The sequence below is a fragment of the Microtus oregoni genome, unplaced genomic scaffold (assembly GCF_018167655.1).
Source record: "Microtus oregoni isolate MIOR12 unplaced genomic scaffold, Mior012 000005F_ref0000423, whole genome shotgun sequence".
In the NCBI taxonomy this organism is placed as follows: domain Eukaryota; kingdom Metazoa; phylum Chordata; class Mammalia; order Rodentia; family Cricetidae; genus Microtus; species Microtus oregoni.
Window position 1 is genome coordinate 23,050,556 of NW_024543064.1, and position 8,785 is coordinate 23,059,340.

Below are 8,785 nucleotides of genomic sequence, written 5' to 3' on the forward strand. Positions count from 1 at the left end.
AGAGCCAGGCGGTGGTGGCACACACCTTTAATTCCAGCACTTGGGAGGCAGAGGCAGGTGGATCTCTGTGAGTTCGAGGCTAGCCTGGTCTACAAGAGCTAGTTCCGGGACAGGCTCCAAAGTTACAAAGAAACTCTGTCTTTAAAAACCAAAACAAAAAAAAATGTAGAAACTAAAAAATTTGTAAGTTTTTGAAATTCATGTTTCTAATTATTTTACTACTCTATGTTCTTTCTTTACTTAAGAAAGGATTTCTCCATTGTGTAGCCTTGGCTGTCCTGAAACTCACTCTGTAGACCAGGCTGGCCTAGAACTCAAAGAGATCCACCTGCCTCTTTCTCCCAAGTATTGGGATTAAAAGTATGTACCACCACACCCAGCCATACAACTGTGTTCTATTTTTTTTTAACATTTATTGTGTGTGTGAGGGGGTGGTAGTTTGAATGTAATTGGTCCCCATAAGCTCATAAGGAGTAACATTATTAGAAGGTGTGGCTTTGTTGAAGGAAGTGTGTCACTGTGGGGGCGGGCTTTAAGGTTGTCTATGCTCAGGAAACTGCCCAGTGTCTCAGTTGGCTTCCTGTTGCCCACATGATGGAGGAGTCTCAGCTACTCCTCCAGCACCATGTCTACCATCACATCGCCATGCATGCCATGTGTGACAGTCAGAGGACAACTTGGGGCGTTCAGTTCTCTTCTTTGACTACGCGGCTCCCAGGGATCAGGGAGTCACTGTGTGGGTGCTGGGAATTGAACTAAGGACCTCTGGAACAGTCGCCAGGACTCTTAACCACTGAGCCATCTTTCCAGCCCCAATGAATGAGATTTTAATATTGTCTTCACTGTTTTACTTCTGGGCCTTCAAGAGAAGAGAAAAGTCAACATTCGTCTTGGCTTTGCCAGTCACAACCACATACTGGTTAGAACACGAGGATTCTGTGGAGTCAATTCCATCAATTCCATGATGAATACTTCACGTGCTATTGCTGTAAACAGTGTTCTTGTGTGAGTATACATGCACATGTGTGGATCTGTGTATTTATCCACAAAACTGCTTTCCCTTAGACGTTGGCAAGCTTCCTGACTCCCTAAGAGGCACAGTGGTTTCACATCCACCATCAGGTGTTAAGGCTTTCAGTAGTGAGAGGCTACAAGTGACTGAATTCACAGGCTAAATCAATTGTTTGAGGTGGGATCAAGGAACTCTGTTTGCTGTGTGATGGGGAGAGCAGCAGGGACCAGAGACCGTGGGGTGGGAATGACAACCTGTAGGGCACAGTCAAAACTGTTTTATTCAAGATGGGGGAAAAAAAAAGTCTGAACATAAACATGGTGAACTGACCCATCAGTTCCCACTGCCCTTTAGTGCATGGGTCATGGGAGAATGAGTAGCCTCCGTCTTTTAGGTTACAGAGAAAGTTGTGTGTTCAAGAAACAATCTGGTTTTAATGCACCATGGTTCTCACTGAGTGAGAGGAAAGTGGGTACATCGGGTGGCACAGTCAATATTTCTGTTTTGGTTTTTGTTTGTTTGAGACCAGGTTTCACTATGTAGCTCAGGCTGGCCTGGAACTCACCGTCTTTCTGCCTCAGCTTCCTGAGTGATGAGACTGCAGACTTGTACCACCCCGCTCAATCAATGTTTCTGAACTAGACAGGTAAGAATTACGGCTCTGCCACTTTCTAGACATATGACAGCAGGCAAGTCACCACTCAGTCTGAGCTTTCCTGGAAACTATCACCGCCTGCTCAAAACATACTGGACTAAAACTCTGAGCACAGCGAGGACCTTCAGATAACAGCATACGCATTAAATACTTAAGTGAAAAAAACAGGGCACATAATTATACAATCACAATTATTCATGAGGGATAAAGGAACCCTTCTCACTAGTAATGGTGGTTACTGGGTGGCAGGACAATTTTTCTGTTTTTGTTTGCTTGTTTGTTTTTGAGACGGGGTCTTAGTATGCAGTCCTGGTTGGTGTAGACCAGGTTGGCCCTTGAACTCAGAGATCTGCCTGTTTCTGCTTCTCGAGAGCTGTGACTAAAAGCTTGAGCCACCACGCCCAGCTAGGACAGAGTTTTTAATACAATACTCAAATTTTCTACAATAAACTCATTTGAATTTTCACCCTGAAAATATCTTTAAGCTCAGTATAGTGTCTCATTCCTACAACTCTAGCATCAGGGAGGCTGAGGCAGGAGGACTGTGGTAAATTTAAGATCAGTCTGAACTATAGTGTATGTTTTAGGTTTTTGAGACCTTGCCAGAAAAAAAAAAAGAGAGAAAGAAAAAAAAATAGGCCGAAAGAAAACGAAAAACCAAAAACTTTTTTTAAAATGATTTTATTTGCTTTGGTGCTTTGCCTGCGTGTATGTCTCTGTCAGGGTGTCAGATCTTGGCGTTATAGAGAGTTGTTAGCTGCCACGTGGTTTCTGGGAATGAACCCCAGCCCTCTGTAAGAGCAGTCAATGTCTTAACCACTGAGCCATCTCTCCAGTCCTGAAAACCCAAAAACCTTTAAAGATTTATAAGATGGAAAAAAAATGTCATTTAGAAGACATAAAAAAGCCAGGTATGGACTGGAGATCGTCCAGGGCTCATCTGGGAAGAGCACTGGCGTCTCTTGTAGAGGACCTGGGTCCGGTTCCCAGCACAAATTGGCTCCAACACCTACCTCTGCCCCCCTAGGGCTTATTCATACATGCACAGACACATACATAAATAAATAATTTTATTTTGTATTTGAAACCCCACATGTGATGACACATACCTGTATCTGGACACTTGGGAGGCAGGGCAGGATTAAATGTTAAAGACCAGCAGTATGGCTGGTCTACACAGTGAATTTGAAGGCAGTCAGGCTTGTAAAGCCAAGACTCTGACTCAAAACAAAAACAAATACAAAAAAAATCCCCAAGACCAATATAATAATATAAAAAGGGCCGGGCGGTGGTGGCGCACGCCTTTAATCCCAGCACTCGGGAGGCAGAGGCAGGTGGATCTCTGTGAGTTCGAGGCTAGCCTGGTCTACAAGAGCTAGTGCCAGGACAGGCTCCAAAGCTACAGAGAAACTCTGTCTCGGAAAAACTAAAAAAAATAAAAAATAAAAAAATAAAAAAATAAAAAAAAAATAATAATATAAAAAGGATCTATATTCTTAGAACACGGAACAAAACGTCTTCTTGCTACACATATATTTGACATAGCCTAATTATTTGCAAAGAATGGAGGAATGGAGGCAAAGGCAAGTGGATTTTGTAGTAGGTTTAAGTCCAGCCTGATCTACATATAAGTTGTAGGCCAGCCAGGGCAACAGTAAAATTCTGTCTCCGCCAAAAAGGGTGGGGGGATAGAGGGATGGCTCAGAGGCCAAGAGCACCCGCTGTCCAGAAGCTTAGGGCTTCATTCCCAGCACCCAGATGGGGGCCAGAGTCATCTGTAACTCCTATGCTGGTGGACCCGATGTCCTCCTCTAGCGTCTCAGGCAGCAGGTGCACACGGTGCACATATACACCGCAGGTAAAACATGCATACACATAAAAACAAATACATCTTAACAAGAACAGATGCCAAGCTCAAAGCTCTCTCTTCACCTACTTCCTGTCTTACCCCGTGAGTTTTCGATGTCAGGAGGACACAAGGAAGGAACAAAGAAGCTATAAATTAACCTAAACATGACTCAAATATTTATGTATTCATTAAAGTTTTACCTATTATCCATCTTAGAGTTCTAGGTGTTAATAGCAACTCTAAATGAAAGTCAAATACAAGCATTTACATAAAAGCATTAGAAGATGATTAATAGGCATTTCCACACAGCTGCAATCTAATCTGCACTTCTAGAGATGAAAAAAAGAACTAAAAACATTTACCTATGCTAATCCTCATGAAATTGCAGAAAGAACACCCTCCAGTTTTCCATGCACTCAACTGTGCTAACAGTGTTTTCGTTACTGAGGTCACACCCCACACTCCAGATTTGGACAAAGCATCACAATTGGGCACCCTTGAAAATCAGGCTGATTTCCATAATAATTCCTTGAATATTTATGTGTTGGGTTCCAGAAGAAGAGAGTGATTCGATCAACCCATGTTAACAAATTCCCATTTATGAGTTTTAGCGTTATATGGAAGGCATTTTCCAATTGCATGGGGCCTGAACTTGAGATACCCTAAGAAGTCGATGGACTTAGGTAGGAAATGTTTTTTTCAGAAAAGTGATTTATCTATGCTGACTGAAAGCTGGGCCACTGGCAGCTCAGATCCAGTTACGATTCCTAAAACACATCCAGGCTGGTTTTATCTGATGCCTCTGCAGGAATTGAGGCCACGCATTAATGCACTGAAGATAAAATCAATTTGAAAATTTCCTAAATCAAATACCAATCCTGGGGTAATACTCTATGTGCAGGAAAGGCAGCCAACAGAAATAAGAAGCCAATTATAAACTATAAACCACTCGGCTCAAATGTCCTGGTTTGTTACTGGCAAGGCCCATTACACACAGTTTGCACAAGTTGAAGCCACTGACAAGTCAGAATTGCTAACACATGCATATGCACAAGCATGCCAATCCTCTCCAGCCCCCGCACTGAATATAAGGATGCAGCTCAGTTAACAAGAGATCCTTTGCAATGTTCTATGCCCAAGAAATCCCCAGCAGATTGCTTCCCAGTCTACAAAGCGGTCCAGCTGGGCAGCAAAGGGCCCAGTTTAGTCAGTTCCAGGATTAGTATCCTGACCCTGCCAGGGCCTGCTCACTCTTTCTTTACTTTGTAGTCTCTCGCTTATAAATGGGACCGGCGGTGAGGCCTATGAAGACTAATTCCAACAGGTATGACAAACCCTAAGAACAGTAGAACTAGACAGATACTGGTAGTGTTAGTCCCTTGCTTTTCCCTATTTCTAACTCCCTACCTTTAAAACAAGGAGACACCAGTGCCAGTGTGCTACACCTGCCAGTGGCCTCTCGCAGGGCAGATGGCAGAGCTGCAAGCCTGAAGTATTCTAATTGCTTTCTGTCTATGTCATCTGTGGAGAGTGGAGACAGGTGGGCGTGGGAAAGGTTAACTACACCTTTCTATGGCCACCAGTTAACTCCTTGGACTGTTAACTGAGAATATACTGCTTGCCTTTCACACAGATCTACATTGTTGGTGAGAAGTGAATTTTTCTACCCTTGGCCTCTCTTGCTCCCTCGTTAAAGCTCGAAACTTGTCTTGGACCACGGCAGCCGGTCACTAGCCATTAGGATCCCTCAGCTTCTAGCCTCTCCAGTTCATTCTTATTTAGTTGGCTGACACATACCATATGCACAGTACAGATCAGTCACACCTTACAAATATAGCCTCTAACTCAAGGAGATTCTTACATAACCTTTTCTGTACAGAGATCTGACCTTGTAACTGTTGGGACTGCTGACCTTCAGTGGCTCTGCTCTGCAACCAGCAACACTCTGCAGGAAGAAGCTCCTATGCAGCTGGTGAGTGTGCTGGATGTCATTCTGATCCCGTGATCCCAGCCCCTTGGACGCTGAGACAGGAGGATTGGAAATTCCAGCCTAAACTAGCCATAATCTTGTCTCAAAAACAAAACTAGTAGTACAGACTTCTGACACCAACACTCAGGAGGTGGAGGCCGTAAGATTAGGAATTCAACGCCATTCTCCACCATTCACAGCCCATTCAAGGCCAGCCTGGGTGATATAAGACCCTGTCTCAAAAAATCAAAAGAAAAAAAAAAACCCAAAACAAAAAAAAAAAACTCCAAATGATATCAATGATATCTAGACATGAATATTTTTAATATAACACATGACTAAGCCTATCCCCTCAAGAAATACACTGCCCATTTACTGAGATGTCTGCCATAAATCACATCACAAACCACCTACGCAAATATACTCATTGGGTCTGCACTGCTGTGCCCACACAAACTGCCTGAAACACGGGCTCTTTCTGCAGTCCCTAGCCATCCACCTAACTTCACTGTAGTCACTGAAACACAGGCTCTTTCTGCAGTCCCTGGCCATCCACCTAACCTCACTGTAGTCACCGCTTACTATGCTCTCTGCTTTTCCTCCTGTTTTCCCAGCACTCATCACAACCTGAAAACTTATCCAGAACTGATCAGTTTGTCATGCTCCCCTCCATATTTTCAGTGCCTACAACGGGAGTAAACAGGTGGTGGGGCATCATTCTCCCTCTCAGAGGGGGTTCAGTGTCAGCACTCAACAAGCTGTTTAATCTCGAAACATGACAGGAGCTATGTAACCCAGGTTGGACCAAACTCAAGGCCTCCACCTTCCAAAGGCTGAAATTATAGGTGTATGCCACCACAATGAGCCCCTTAGTTATTAGGAAACCCCAGTAACATGTAGAAGAAGAAAAGCCACTGGGAGTTCTAGGTAAACCTGGGTTATATGGCCCAAAACAAAAAAATAAAATAAAATAAAAATAAAGAGCTGGCAAGATGGCTCAGAAGGTAAAAGTGGTTGGCATCATGCCCTGACAACCCCAATTCAATTCCTAGGACTCACATGGTGGGAGAACCAACTCTTGCAAGTTGTCCTCTGACTTCCACACAAATGCTGTAGAGTACACATGCACATACGTGTGTGCGTGCACGCGCGCGCGCACACACATACACACAAATGCAATTTTTTTTTTGATTTTTTGAGACAGGGTTTCTCTGTAGCTTTGGTGCCGGTCCCGGAACTAGCTCTTGTAGACCAGGCTGGCCTCGAGTTCCCAGAGATCCGCCTGCCTCTGCCTCCCGAGTGCTGGGATTAAAGGCGTGTGCCACCACCGCCCGGCAAAATTCTTAAATTAAGTTTCAAAGTCACACCTTTAATCCCAGTACTTACAAGGCAGAAGGCATTCAATGTCAGCCTTGTCTACCAAGTGAGCTCCAGGACAACCAGAGCTAGCTACATAGTGAGACTCCAGTTTGGACAGGGATAAAAAAGATGGTTTACAGTGAAGTATGATGGCACACACCTGTCACTGAGCACTATCACCAGGGTGGACACTCCAGGCCAGTCTGACCAGAGTGAAACCTTTCTACAAAACAAAGAGTGGAAGTTCTCATGCTATAGTTCTGTAGATCCCAGTGGAAACAAAGCCCAGGTGCTACAGCTCCTCCTTGGATCTTCCCTTGCTTTCTTTGGGCCCTAGGTACTGCCAGTAATGCTGGCTTGTGGCCTTCATCTTCAAAGCCAGCAATTGTCCTGATCAGCCAGGTCACCTAGGAGGTGCCTATTTTGACGACACAATCACATTCACCAACTCACCTCACCCTCAGGTTCATATTCATAGGGCCCAGGGACTTACGGTGTGTGCAACTTTGAGGGACCATTAGGTCAAAATGTCACTAATTCCATCATGTAGACATGCCCAAAGCTTGGAGAATCTATCATTGAACTAGGTACAACAGAGCTTCTGGCAATTCCACCAGGCGGTGGTGATACATGCCATTAATCCCAGCACTCAAAAGGCAGAGGCAGGCAGATCTCTGAGAGTTGGAGGACAACATGGTCTACAGAGCAAGCTCCAGGACAGCCAGAAATGTTAGAGAAATCCTGTCTCAACCACAACACCCCTCACCAGCCAAAAAAAAAAAAAAAAAAAAAAAAAAGAGGACAAATCCAGGGAGGTAAAAATCTTCACTGGGCACCAGCAAGTATAATGAATTCCTAACTGCCAGCACTTAAAAGGGGCAGGATGATAAAACCCCAAGATGAGACTAACCTCGTCTAAATAAAAAGGGGCAGGATGAAAAAAAAACCCCAAGATGAGACTAGCTTAGTCTAAATAAATTTTAGACCAGCTTAGACTAAAAAGACCCTGTCTCAAAACAAATTTAAAAAAAAAATCACAAAAGAAAATCTTTGCTGGACAGATTCAAGAGAATACAAGTTTGGTTTTACTGCAGTTAAGGAAGCTTGATGGTAGTGTTTGCCTAGCATGCTAAAAATCTTAAATCTAATTCCCAGTAAAAGGGATGGAGGGCAAGGGTGGAGGAGAAGGTAGGCATGGAATCAACCAGGTTTCTATCTTTTTACATGTATACAGCTGTACACAGGTAGCATAGCACGGGCTCCAAGAATCAAAACTGTCAGGCTTGGAAGCACTTGCCTGTAACTTGCTGGGCCATCCTGCTTGAGTTCCTCAAAAAGATGTTTCTCTTTTTCAGTTTTTCAAGACAGGATTTGTGTAGGCTTGGCTGTCCAGGGACTAGCTCTGTAGACCAGACTGGCCTCAAACTCACCTGCCTCTGCCTCCAGAAGACATGAACCAACACCTCCTGGCAGTTTTTTTTTTCTCCAATGATAGGGTCTCTCTACATATCCCTGATTATCCTGGAACTGACCAAGGAGGTCTTGAACTCACAGGGATCCGCCTGTCACCAGAAGCTGAAATTAAAGGAATGAGCAACCAGGTCCAGCTGATTTTTTTGTATGCAAAAAATAGCATGTTTATAGGTTGGTGGGAATGATCTAGAAAGAAAATGAAAAGGGCATCAGAGAAAGGAATTTAAATCTGAACCCTTTATTCAAATAAGGGATGAAGTCAAATAGATGAAAATGCTTCCCTTAAGCTTAAAAAACAAAAACAAAACCTGAGTGAGAGGGCTGGGCAGATACTTGGTGGTTAAGTGCTTTGCTGGTTCTGCAGAGGACACGGATTCTGGTTGGTTGTTTTTTTTTTTTTTTTTTTTTTTTTTTTAAGATTTTCGAGACAGGGTTTCTCCGTAGCTTTTTGGTTCCTGTCCTGGAACT

The 8,785-nt window shown here is 43.8% G+C and overlaps 1 long non-coding RNA gene across 1 annotated transcript; it reads left to right on the forward strand.

Annotated features, from left to right (window-relative positions):
* Positions 1-956: 956 nt before the first annotated feature.
* On the forward strand, positions 957-4,822 carry LOC121447956. The gene is made up of 3 exons (XR_005974321.1): positions 957-1,005; positions 1,594-1,658; positions 4,786-4,822. It is a non-coding gene; the product is annotated as an uncharacterized LOC121447956 (long non-coding RNA).
* Positions 4,823-8,785: the final 3,963 nt, after the last annotated feature.